Source organism: Rhyacophila brunnea, unplaced genomic scaffold (genome assembly GCF_057557595.1).
Source record: "Rhyacophila brunnea isolate RB1 unplaced genomic scaffold, BYU_Rbru_1.0 scaffold_17, whole genome shotgun sequence".
NCBI classification, from domain to species: domain Eukaryota; kingdom Metazoa; phylum Arthropoda; class Insecta; order Trichoptera; family Rhyacophilidae; genus Rhyacophila; species Rhyacophila brunnea.
Window position 1 is genome coordinate 28,304,033 of NW_028232827.1, and position 14,580 is coordinate 28,318,612.

At 31.8% G+C, this 14,580-nt stretch overlaps 1 protein-coding gene across 1 annotated transcript in view; it reads right to left on the minus strand.

Annotated features, from left to right (window-relative positions):
• chas (chascon) overlaps positions 1-12,288 on the minus strand; it is a 445,618-nt gene extending 433,330 nt beyond the window's left edge. The window contains exons 1-2 of the mRNA XM_085944590.1: positions 12,170-12,288; positions 11,376-11,559 (exon numbers count right to left, since the gene is read on the minus strand). The gene's annotated coding sequence lies outside the window, so the exon portion shown is untranslated. The remainder of the gene's footprint in view (positions 1-11,375; positions 11,560-12,169) is intronic.
• Between the last annotated feature and the right edge of the window lie 2,292 nt (positions 12,289-14,580).

Below are 14,580 nucleotides of genomic sequence, written 5' to 3' on the forward strand. Positions count from 1 at the left end.
TAAAAAATAATATTTGTTTGCGGGTTTGTTTGTTTGTTCGTTTTGAATGCACTGCCATACCGTTCATCCGATTGCGATAAAACTTTGTCAACTTATTGCTTGCACTTTCGCAAAGAGTATAGGCTATACTAATATATAAAAATGAATGTCTGTCTGTCTGTATGTCTGTCTGTCTGTGTGTCTGTCCCGTATGCGTTCCTATACCATTCATCCGATTGCAATGAAATTTTGGTAAGTGGTTGTATGCATACCCATGAAGGTTTCTGAATTAGAAAAATCATCATCTTCTTCTTCTTCTTCATTCTATTTTCTTTTATTCGTATGGTTCCTATACCATTCATCCGATTGCGATGAAATTTTGGTAAATGGTTGTATGCACACCCAAGAAGATAGAATTGAAGAAAAAGATGAAGAAAATAGTTTTATCAATTATTCATTAACCTTTGCGGGCGTGAGCACAACACTTGATCAAAATTTCATTGCAATCAGATGAATGGTATAGGAACGCATACGAATAGAAGAAGATAGAATATAAGAAGAAGATGGTTGTACTAATTCAGAAACCTTCGCGGGTGTTGGCACAATTACTGACGAAAGTTTTATCGCAATCGGATGAATGATATAGGGACCATACGAATAAAAGAAGAAATAATGAAGAAGAAGAAGAAGAAGAAGATGGTTGTACTAATTCAGAAACCTTTACGGGTGTTACCACAAAAACTGATAAAGGTTTCATCGCAATCGGATTAATGGAATAGGAACTCATACAAATAGAAGAATATAGAATAGAAGAAGAAGATGGTCGTACTAATTCAGAAACCTTTGCGGGTGTTATCACAACAACTGACGAAGGTTTCATCGCAATCGGATGAATGGTATAGGAACCATACGAATAAAAGAAGATATAATGAAGAAGACGAAGAAAATGTTTGTACAAATTCATAAACCTTTGCGGGTGTTGGCACAACCACTGACGAAAGTTTCATCGCAATCAGATGAATGATATAGGGACCATACGAATAAAAGAAGAAATAATGAAGAAGAAGAAGAAGAAGAAGATGGTTGTACTAATTCAGAAACCTTTACGGGTGTTACCACAAAAACTGATGAAGGTTTCATCGCAATCGGATGAATGATATAGGAACCATACGAATAAAAGAATACATATATAATAAAGAAGAAGAAGAAGATGGTTGTACAAATTCAGAAACCTTCGCGGGTGTTGGCACAACCACTGACGATTGGAATCGGATGAATGATATAGGGACCATACGAATAAAAGAAGATATAATGAAGAAGAAGAAGAAGAAGAAGATGGTTGTACTAATTTAGAAACCTTTACGGGTGTTACCACAACAACTTATGAAGGTTTCATAGCAATCGGATGAATGATATAGGAACCATACGAATAAAAGAAGACAGAATGAAGAAAAAGAAGAAGATGGTTGTACTAATTCAGAAACCTTTACGGGTGTTACCACAACAACCGATGAAAGTTTCATCGCAATCGAATGAATGGTATAGGAACAATACAAATAAAAGAAGATAGAATGAAGAAGAAGAAGAAAATAATGATTTTTCTAATTTAGAAACCTTCATGGGTGTGCATACAACCACTTACCAAAATTTCATCGCAATCGGATGAATGGTATAGGAACCATACGAATAAAAGAAAATAGAATGAAGAAGAAGAAGAAGAAGAAGATGATGATTTTTCTAATTCAGAAACCTTCATGGGTATGCATACAACCACTTACCAAAATTTCATTGCAATCGGATGAATGGTATAGGAACGCATACGGGACAGACACACAGACAGACAGACATACAGACAGACAGACATTCATTTTTATATATTAGTATAGCCTATACTCTTTGCGAAAGTGCAAGCAATAAGTTGACAAAGTTTTATCGCAATCGGATGAACGGTATGGCAGTGCATTCAAAACGAACAAACAAACAAACAAACCCACAAACAAATATTATTTTTTATATATTAGATGTATTCTTTTATTCGTATGGTTCCTATATCATTCATCCGATTGCGATGAAACCTTCATCAGTTTTTGTGGTAACACCCGTAAAGGTTTCTGAATTAGTACAACCATCTTCTTCTTCTTCTTCTTCTTCTTCTTCATTATTTCTTCTTTTATTCGTATGGTCCCTATATCATTCATCTGATTGCGATGAAACTTTCGTCAGTGGTTGTGCCAACACCCGCAAAGGTTTATGAATTTGTACAAACATTTTCTTCGTCTTCTTCATTATATCTTCTTTTATTCGTATGGTTCCTATACCATTCATCCGATTGCGATGAAACCTTCGTCAGTTGTTGTGATAACACCCGCAAAGGTTTCTGAATTAGTACGACCATCTTCTTCTTCTATTCTATATTCTTCTATTTGTATGAGTTCCTATTCCATTAATCCGATTGCGATGAAACCTTTATCAGTTTTTGTGGTAACACCCGTAAAGGTTTCTGAATTAGTACAACCATCTTCTTCTTCTTCTTCTTCTTCATTATTTCTTCTTTTATTCGTATGGTCCCTATATCATTCATCCGATTGCGATAAAACTTTCGTCAGTAATTGTGCCAACACCCGCGAAGGTTTCTGAATTAGTACAACCATCTTCTTCTTATATTCTATCTTCTTCTATTCGTATGCGTTCCTATACCATTCATCTGATTGCAATGAAATTTTGATCAAGTGTTGTGCTCACGCCCGCAAAGGTTAATGAATAATTGATAAAACTATTTTCTTCATCTTTTTCTTCAATTCTATCTTCTTCTATTCGTGTGCGTTCTTATACTATTCATCCGATTGCGATGAAATTTTGACCAGTTGTTGTGCGCACGCCCGCAAAGGTTTTTGAATTAGTACAACCATCTTCTTCTTCTTCTATTCGTATGCGTTCCTATACCATTCATCCGATTGCAATGAAATTTTGATCAAGTATTGTGCTCACGCCCGCCAAGGTTTCTGAATTGAGGCAACCATTTCTTCTTCTTTTTCATCTATTCTATCTTCTTCTATTCGTATGCGTTCTTATACCATTCATCTGATTGCGATGAAATTTTTGTAAGTTGTTGTGCGCACACCTGCAAAGGTTTCTAAATTAATTAGTATTATATAAAATACAAAGTTCGTTTAATCCAATTTTGGTTTGTTAGTGCATATTAATAACATTAATAACGTTTGCGTATTTTGGATTCGATTTTAATTTAGTGTTCTTTTGTTTGACCTTTACTCCTATTAGAATTATTTTCATATTGATATATTGTATTACACAGATATTTTAATATTAAAAAAATAATTACCTCTTATTATTTTTTAAATATCTACGAGTAAATATAACCACGAAGCGACCCTGTGCGAAGCCGGGTACTTCAGCTAGTAGTATATAAAAAATGCATTGTTAGTAGCTATTATCTTTGCGATTCAAGTAAAACTCTATCAGTAAGTAATTTTATTTAATAATCAATAACATACATAAAAACTATTTTACAACGTTTTTCTTAGCTCGTATTCTTATTTGTCCGGTACAAATCATGCAATAGATTTTTAACTAACTTCCGACTAGCTAGACATTTGAAACTTTTGTAATATATCAGAACACGATGCCAATGCATTTTTAATAATTTTAGCCATCTTTAAGTAGAATTGAATTCATTTTTAGTTAATTCTGTTTTGTTTGAAAAGTAATTTCGATACCATTATTGGTTGCTAGGGGGTCCTAGCAACTAAATTATTAAATAATATATACGTGCGTTACTGTGGAAATCAATATGAAATGACATTTCATTATTCAGTATTTCTATCAAGTACAAAATTTTTTGATCGTTTAAGCTAGTCAAGTCAAGTTTATAATATGATTCAACAAAAAAATTTAAAACGTTGTATAGGTATAAAAAGTTCTTTTTATCTTGTAATTATTTATGTATTACATCTTAATAAGTATAAAAAGAAATAATACGGTAAGATAGTGAAAAACCTTTAATTTATTTTGGAAGTAGGAATATACCCTTAACTTAACTATGGATTATAATGATATTTTGCCAATCTGACAATATTTATGTGTGTGATAGTATGTTTTAAGTATCAAACGAAACGTCATGCGTCATTAAAATAGCAATAGTGTTTTGTCATACAAAATCGATTAAGATTTAAATGTCATTTAGAGGTCATAATTCGGACAGGTTAGGCGGTCAAGGTCACGATATATGCTACCTGTTTCAAAAAAATCGCGCGTATAGCACGCAATGTCAACCATGTTCTTATCCGTGGATCCTGTCACAAACTCGGATCTTGTTTTGAATAAATTGTTTTATTTCAATAAACAAAACGAATTTAATTGCTTAATAATTTCAATGAAATTAAGCTCCGTGAGTATTTTTAAATTTAACATTGAAAATGAGCTGCATAAATAATTCGCGAACACATAATAAAGTGTCACCCAGCTTCTAACTTGTCGTAAGTTCGATTTATTATTTTCGAGTTAATCTAGTTTTAATACTAAATATTTATATATTGTGCGGTGGATGTTGGGTATAACGCGAAAAGACCACAAATGAAACCATCGAATAAGGTAAATGTCACTGGCGAAGGGTGTAGGTAAGCTGTTAAGATCAAACTTAAATAGTATATATTAAACTTTGTCAGTTATTCGTATTTGTTTTTATTGACCTATAACTAAAATTATTTACAGATGGTTTTGGTTAGTTTTTAAAAATCAATTAAACTTTGTCTAAATCAAACCATAATAGTTTTGGTATGTTATGAGCGATTCAACAAAATAGTGCACACTTTTTCACTCACACTTATTTGTTTTCAATGAATTAAGAATACATATTACACACGTTGCTAGTTAGTTTTTTTAAATTGATAAAGCCCTGCCTAAACCAAACCATAGTATATAAAAATATTATTCTGTCTATAAAATATCCAACATTATGTATAGTTTAATGGCTTAATTTTAGATATTTTATAGATAGACGATTATTTTTTGACTATTATCTATTATGGCTTGGTTTTCACAGTGTTTAAGTGAATTTTACAAAACTAATCAACGCCATCCGTAAATCGTAGACTTAGTTCAATGAAAACAAATTCTTATGACTGGCAAAGTTTATTGTAGACTATTTATGCCGGAACAGCCTACCTCCACCCTTCGCCACTTAAGATATTATAGGACTTACCAAGCTGGTGAATTAGAAACAACACACAGCAGTCATACAATGTTACTGAAATGGCACTATGGACTGGATCAATGAACTCATTAAATTCAACGGATGTATATGGTAACAAATAACTAACGACCAAGAAGAATGGAAGGATCTATGGGTATCTCAGAAAATCTCAAGTATCAAAGAATTAAGCTAAATACAGATCAAAACCACCCACATTTATGAAAACTGATGGTATTTAAATACAGTATATTTCCCTTATAATAAGCTAAAAATCGTGTTCGGAAAATTGTACGTATACAGTTCGCCGTATCATAGTTCACTGTGAAATGTTGTACCGGAAATATATGGTCATATAAATACCGTTCAACCTCTTTGGATCATATAGTACTGACATAAAATTCATATCTAAATAAAACACGGTTCTTGTCTGTTTACAGGAAGCTGATATACTGGATTATTTGTTAGGTTAGGTTAAGTTTAAATTGGAATATTATTGTCTGCAATGCTCCACGAACAACGCAGATTTTTTTTATCTCGGTGTTATAGAGATGACCTTATGCTTATAGTATACGGTAATCACTTTCCGATAAGAAATCTCACGGCGAACTGTGCTACGGTGAAATGTAATACGTACAATTTAAATGTATCAGTTAAAAACGGGGTAACGAAATATACCATGATTCTAATTAATACTGTATACTAAAATAATTGGATTAATCTAGTTTAGTCAACGGTTCATTCATATCAGAAACTATAATATTATGAATTGTCGTTCTAATGTGTATACACCGATTATAAATTAATTAATTGATTAATAACAATTAAACTATCTCCCTTATTGTATGATCCGTATTATGTACTCTATAAAATATGCAGCACGACGGTGGAATATTTTTTTAATAAAGCAAAATGAATCTACTAATAAAAGTGACGTCAATAATATTCCATATGGGTCGAATTTTCTTTAAAGAAACATCAATGCACGAGGACGAACCAAACTTAATAATTCATTCTTGCATATGGATATAATATGCGTAAGAAATATTTCGCGGCTGACTTCACTTTCATTCTTCAAAACTGTTATTAGCATACAATTCATAAATGTTCCGAAATATCCCGCTACTGTATACCTTTTGTTCTTCTCGTAATAACAAGGCCTGTCCAACCCGTATCACTTGTAAAAACACTTTCACTGCCATAGTACACACGTACCTCTTATGGTTTGTTAAATTTAATCATCTTGCTCGAAAGAAGATAATTATACAATAAATAATATGGGCATGACGAACTATGGAATACGGACATTGGTGAGTTGAATGAAGAAGACCTACTATTGGACAGAGACACACACATAAAATAATAATGTATACTTGAATACATTGTGTCACACGTACAACACAAGGGAATTATTCGGTTTAATTCTATTTTGAAAAGCGGAGGACATTCAGCTTACTTCTAAATTTATTTTTGAATTTAGAACTAAGCTGAAGTAAAATTTTCAGAATCTTTTTATAAACGAATATCGTACGAATAATTTCATACAATTGAGCATAATAGTTAATAAATACTTTTTATTAACTTTGACCTTAAATTGCAATACTTATAAAAGTTTCCATCTCTGATATCGTGGTTCGAACTTCGCGTGAAAAATTATACGTTGTGTTTTTCAATGCGTGTTTGAGCCTAATGGGTTATATCCATTCTTCCTGGTTATATAACCTACATTCAGTGCATGCTCCGCGTAAGAACATAATATATGACCATTTACTTAAAATATTATTTATAACTCAGACCTGATGAATTATTATAATGTTAAGCACTTGTATCCACTAAGGGTTAAGCTTTCATTAAAGTAGGGAAGATAATTAAATTTTAATAACGGCATATGATTTTTCTATCAATTTCTGTCACCATTTCAACAACAACACAATTTTTATTTTTTTAATTTTACTAAAATATCTATGTAGGTACCTGTGTGTATAATTTTTGGATTTCAAAAAACTAGTTTTGATGATATATAACTTTAAACTACAATAATTATGAAACTATTCATTCAACTGAAATCACATTTCGTATTATCGACTCTTCAACGCTTTTTTCTCAGATTTCTCCAGCACCTACAAAGGGGCGGTGATGTCCACGTGGTAAACCACGGTATAAGCTGGATAAATCGATGCAAACTATTATTATATTGTTAAATAAATACATACTTTATGTATGATTTTATTTTAATTTATAATTATAATGTCTTTCTACCCTGGAATGATTAATTCTTTCATCGCCGTCAAAATGCAACAAAGACATTAATCACTGAAAAAAAATACGTGAGTAATCCACCTTAGTCTTTTTTTAATTTTTTTTTTGTGTCACAGGTCAATAATTAATTATCTTGTAATCTCACTGTGGCAATTAATTACCATGTATAACTGTAGATGTGTACATATTATATATATCTTATAGGCCATGCGTTTAACTGGTCTGCTTTCAACAGTGAATGAGCCTCGAGTAAAGTTTTTCTATTGTTGATTGAATAATATATCATGAGAAAAAAATGCAACGTATGTATGTTTAATTTATCATTCTTTTTTATTGTTTTTAATACATAATATTATTATGTATACGGGCGTGATTTTAACGGTTTTATTGGTGATTAAATCATATGACTCATGTGCCAGAAGAGAATTTATCGTTATTAATGGAACCTGCTACTTACTAATAAAACACGGTTAACTTGTGAATTCCTTTTTTTTTAATTAAAAAGTTTCTTGATAAACAGGCAATACAAAATATAAAAAAATATTCATATTGTCCTTACGTTCATCCATACGGTATATAATCGCTTCTACTAAATAATCAATTGTATTAAAATCTATTAATCAAAAAATATAAACCACACAACATGCAACACGAAACGCTAAGTATGTGTCATGTAATGTATGTGTTATAAAATTTACGTTTCAATCTGGCTAAACAGTTTCGAGTGAAATAAACAAACTAATATTCTTGCCAGACCCGACTTCATGTCGATGGTTAACGAATGTCTCTGAAAGAGTTCCCATATTATGCTAGTACGCTACCATCTCGTGTGCTGCCTTGTCTTTGCCCCTGTTCAGATGGCGCGATTTGACTTGCGCGTAAAAACTCGCGCGCATTCCAGGTACATGTGACATCATTGAGCCGTCCACAAATAATCGCCGCGAGTCACTTCTCGTGCGCGGTCTTATTGAGCTGTTCACATGCACTCGCGCCGTATCGCGGCGAGACACCCGTCACCTGGACAGACTCTTTGGCTTCATAATTTTCGCTCGGACGTTTTACACAAATATTAATAATTCTCAAAAATGTATATAAAATATAATCTTAAAAATGCGTTTTCCGCTGTATCCGCTTTAACCGAACAGTACCATAATCTTCAATAGTTGGCATTTAAAATAACGCTGAACGGCTATATTTTATTGTAGCCCCTAACTTGACTAAAGAATATTTGTAAAGCGTCAGAGTATTTTTTTAATACTAGCAACACAAATAATGTAATAATAAGACAATCGTAACATGAGTCGAGATGATCTGATTGGTTTCTGAATGTTATGTAAGAATATTTATAAATCTGCGTGTCGTCGATACAGTTAATGAGAGTGATTGCATATACGTACATCGTCACTTCAGTTCTAACTTGTAGTAAGTATTATTTATTTGTTTTGGGTTAGGTAATCGTGTTTGAAGAATATAATATTCAAATTAATGCAATGTTTGTTGGTATTTGAGTACGACAATGTAGAATTCCGAGTTGTAAAAAATTGATAAAATACCTATAGCCTATGTCGAGACACAAAAACTACACACATTTATGAGAACTGGAGGTAATTCACAAAACTCATTTTCCCTTACAATAAGTTATACGACGTATCAATACAGTGACAAAAGTAAAATAGACAGCATTTTTGAACTAGCATACTCAATGATTTCAGACTATAATCGGGTGGTAAATTCGGAATTAATTTAAGTCCAAAAGACAGGTAGGTAACTAAGTATTTTTTGTCGGTAACTTTCTTTTTGTCCACCTGAATATCCGGATATTTATTGCCCGAGCACTTTAAGGCAGGACCGAAACAGGTGAATCGCGTAATAATGATTATTAATTGCCCATAACCTCTTTTTTATAATGCCTTTTATACAATCGACTCGATTTGTGGTCGGTTTTTTCCGACGACTTCATAATGGTCGAGAGTTTTTATGATCTTCTCTAAATCTTATTTACAACCTATTAGCTCCTTGGTAAAGTGTTTGAATGAGCATCTAATATATTTTCTATTTTAGAGATTTTGCTTAAATTAGACTCAATTCAACTACTATACCTATCTACTGAGTGTCCCGATTTAAAATGATCATCTATCATACTAAGCTAGCTCCTGAAAAAGCTAACATACTTTGGCCACGTGATGCAACTTAGAGAAGTAACAATATTTTTGGTAAAGAAGACCTCGGAAAAAAATGGCCTGATTCAAAAATCATAAAGACTCTGTTGAGATCAGTACTACATTCTTAACCTCATCAATGCCAGCCAATTTTTACTAGGTGGACACTTGTAGGCCAGCTATTTTCGGAATAACATAAATCCTTTAAAAAATATGAAATAAGGACGGAATGATAAATATTTGTGAAAACTTAGCAACACAACATATTTATCAAGTTTATTGTGAATATTTTCACACTAAAATGATAAATAATGTTTAGAAAATATACACATATACACAGAAGTTATGACGTTTACAAGAACCCGCGAATATATTCGTCCGTGGCCTGACGCGACATACATGCTTTGGCGAGTTAATTCGTCCGTGGCACGGATCAGGTAAACAGAGAAATGGCAGATGGACGAAATAATACCAAAATCAAAATATTACACAAAAATAAGGATACATATCTACTAAAACGCAGTTGCATTGACAAATAAACGACGGACAAAACAATACTTTGAAGCAATATCACAAATTTTAAAATTATGTTAAATTAAAGTAGATAAGGTTTCGGATGGAAAATATTTTTTACTAGGAACAGCTTAAAATAACATTTTTAGTAAAATCATTACAGTTTTCTCGCGTAATGCCTTAAATAAACAAAATCTTGAGAATAAAATATTCTTGAATTCGAAACTTCCCTAATTTCAAGAATCGAAATCACAAGCTTTGATACTGCTTTAAAGGTACTGACAATTAACACCCTTATTGTGGTACGAGAAGGAGCAGGTAATATATTGTAATATAGTTTTATTATTATTATAAATTATCGATTGCAGTAGAATTTACACGTTACGTATCCTAAACATCTGTCTGTATACTTTTATAGTGAATTTCGTTTGCTCGGTATAATTTCGTTTTATAAAATGATAAAATAAATTTAAGGGTTGGATGTGCCAAAAATATGAAACTGAGATATATCAACAAAAAAAAAAGAATAAAACCATACGAATATGAAAACTTACACATTTATTTTTAAAAGTTACTGAAGAAGATCAGTATAATATGATAAGTTTATATAATTCTAAAGATAAAATAAACAAAGGAAGGAAATAAAATATTTAAACATGGACAATATTGAAACGTTCTATGTAGATAGGTATGTAAGGGCACATAGACCCCGCCCATATTTCAATGAATTTGTGTGATAAGTGTGTATATATGTGAGTTAGGAACTTAGACCATTCAGAATATCATTAGGTTTGGCATATAAATTGTATTGAAGTAAAAAACTTGTAATAGAATGTTTGGTACTTAGACCCTATAGACTTTCAACCCTTTAATTACAGGTTGGTTTATTAGTAAATCTAAATAGCTATTTCGGTAGCAACAATGGTGTCTTGGTAATGATGTGTCAACCAAAATAGCTATCGACATACATTTTAGGACTTTTTTAAAAATAAATCTAGAAGTCAGGTGTACATCACATTAATTGTAGTGCGCACACCAGACTTGTGATTATATGGATGATAATATTATTATGACGTCACGTCAATCATGTAACATCACTAGACTGCGTAACCAAGGAGACAAATAAATAAATAAAATACTGTTTTTTAATTTCAGAAACATCATACTTATCGAAGAAAAAAAGCCAAGTGTCACTGTTGAACATTGTGGTTTACAAAAATAATAATCATGTAACACATTATGGGGCAAAATCAACTTACCAGAACAAGTGATGCAGGAAAAACTTAAGTTTTGTACACAAGTCACTAACACAATGACATGTGTTGTTATACTAAAAACTTGTCACAAGTCACGTATTTGCATAACCACACACTTCTTAATTATTATTATTTTTTTGCTTAAGTTTTTTCATTAATTATTAATTATGAGTAAAAAAAATCGTATCTGTAAAAAAGTTATAGGTATTACACTTTATTTATATAATTCAAAAAGACGTACTTAATAATATTCTACGATAATTTAATAAACCCAAATGGAAAGTTTATTTACTGAAATTAAATAAATATATGTAACTATTCAAATTTAATCCTATTTTTGTTCGAGTATAATAAAAACTACTCATTAAATCAATTAAAAAAAATCAAATTCAATTGACTATTCAAAATTTTAGTTAAGGTGTTATTCCAAATTTGAAATTATCTATTGGTAGATATTAATTCTAAATCTTCCACAATTAATCTAGAATTCTATATTTGAAATTGTCAATATTAAACAAAAACAACACAATGATCTCATAATATGCAAATCAACACATGGGCGATCCATTTTATTCAATTAAACTCTAATTGAATATTCAAAATCTTGCACAATTGAATTCTATATTCGATTTTTGAAATTGTCAGTATTAATACAAATAAATCACGGCTTATATTTTAAATCAACACAATTCGAAGAACAGCGCGTGCGCGATCCATAGGTAAACAACGGATCGAATAATAGATAAATAAATAAATGATCCAACAATAATACAGTGCGCAAGAGCGGCACGCGTTACCATTCGGTTCGCCGGTTCGGTAATCACTGCGCAGGTCGGGTTAGGAGGCAAGAAGGCATTCCTCGCGGACCGCGGCGCGCCCAAAATCGGCGAGGGAAAATCGCGATCAACCTGCGACTGGCTCTGTGTCGCGGAAACGGTGTCGCCGCGCAGCCTCCGCTGGTACAAGCGACAGTAGCGCCGGTCCAACGTCACTTATCTACGCCACATAAAAAAAATAATTTAATTTGTAAACAATTAATAGTGATCACTCATATTATGACGGTAACCTATTTTAAATAACTTTCTCGTTTAAATGATATTACCATTTGAGGCGTTTAAATGATATTACCAAAAAGCGATAAGTCTACATTTGGTCAAAATCGAGAAAAAAATACGCACGTATTCTGTGTATAATTTTACACAATGTGTATTGATCTATAAATTCCAAAACGCGACATAACCCTACGAAAAAAATATTTAAGTCTCGATTTATTACAAAAAGTGTAAAGTCCGTGTTTCATATTTTTAAAGCTTGGTTGATTTTGCGCGTGTTTAAGTCAACCAATAAGGGAACGTTCAATATTGAAAAGGGCGTCTCCCATGCTGTAGCATCTGGTAAACTCATGACAGTGCCACGGAAATATGTGCCTTATGCGGAGTAAATTAAAAAATGAGGTACAAATACCGCTACGTCCAATTTTATTTTGCCTATATTTATTACATTTAAGAGTTTATCGGCTGAAACAAATTGCAATTTGGTTCTAATTTCGACATAGAATACAACGGAAAAAATAATCTCACGTTAAAACAAATAATTGAAGCTTGAAACATAAAAACATTTCCCGAAAATATTGATTTGTGGACTTGTCGCTTTTTGTAATTAGACGTCTCATTTTACTGATACTTTAACTTTTTAACTTCGACTTATTCACATCTGCATTCATCATTTTAAAGAAATAAACACATCCAAAGATAATATATAGTAACATATATAAACATAAAATATAACTAACGATCTCAGACGATAATTAAGTACCTACTCGTCACTTGAACATATAATATTACAGTGTATTACACAATGTAATGATCAGTCGATATCAAACCTTTCAATCAAGCCGTAAATAATCTTACAATCAAATAATTTATTATTCCTAGCATACTGTGTTTGTCCAATAATGACGTAAAAACTATTAAATAAACAATTTACATATATAACTAAATAAATATTATCTAAATATAAACATCCTCACAATTGCCGGCCACAGACGGACAGTTCTCGTAACAGGTTGAACATGCCAGTTAATAACTATACAGTTATCTTTGGTAGATAATCTGCGGCGCCCATAGACGGACACTTTTCGACCTTTCAGATATGTGCCATGTTCAAACTGCCAGCGACCCCCCCACTCCCGTGTTTTTGTAAAACTGTTGGAATTTCAACTAGCCGAAAGTTCTCGACTGACATTAGATGGCGGTAACGTAAAGTAGAATATACCGCACGATACAACTACGGCTGGTGTTGCTTGTTATAAAATACAAACTCATTTATTATTAAAAATATAATAATATTATGTACGCGGAGATCGCAAATATTATATTTTATTTATTTTTACGAGAGTAAAACAAAGTAATAGTTATTTATGTAAACATATTATTTTATACAATATAATATAAATGTTAAAAATTTAGAGAGCATTATAAATATTAAGTTATTGTGAAAATATAGACTAATTTTATTTATTGTATGTAGTGAATATTACAAATTATTAATTTAAGACGTTCACAACATAAATTAATATACCTAATTGTGAATGACAATGTCGCTAAATCTAAATAAAATCTAAGTATATATTTTAATAATATCATAGTAATTAATTATTATACTGATGATTGATGTAAATATAATTTTGTGGCTTATTGTATATAAAATCAATACCTTTATAAATATTACCGTTTTCTTACTTAATTAATACTGTCCATTAAAGGGAATAATTTATTCAAAAGAAAAGATTATATTTTATATTTACACGAATGTGTATAATATTGTTTCGGTGAATCGATAAAATACACAATCCACTAGCGAAATCATGATTCATTTTACCAACGTCATAGGTGTGTATTTATGTCAAATTATTCGTGTATCATCGTTCAAGTATACCCTACCTAAAACTAATTTAAACAATACCCCTGTGTATTATCTCCGCGAACATAACCTCCATAGTTTTTGACACTTGCTCTGCCACGGACAATAACTGTACGTATATGGGCACGTCTGTTGACAGTTCGACAGATTTAAATGGGGTAGTTAAACTGATCTGTGGTGTGTCCACTAACGTACAGTTATTGAACAGTTATTGTCTGTGCCATGTTCAAACTGCTACGAGAACTGTCCGTCTATGGGGGCCTAATGTAATACAGTATACCGGTGC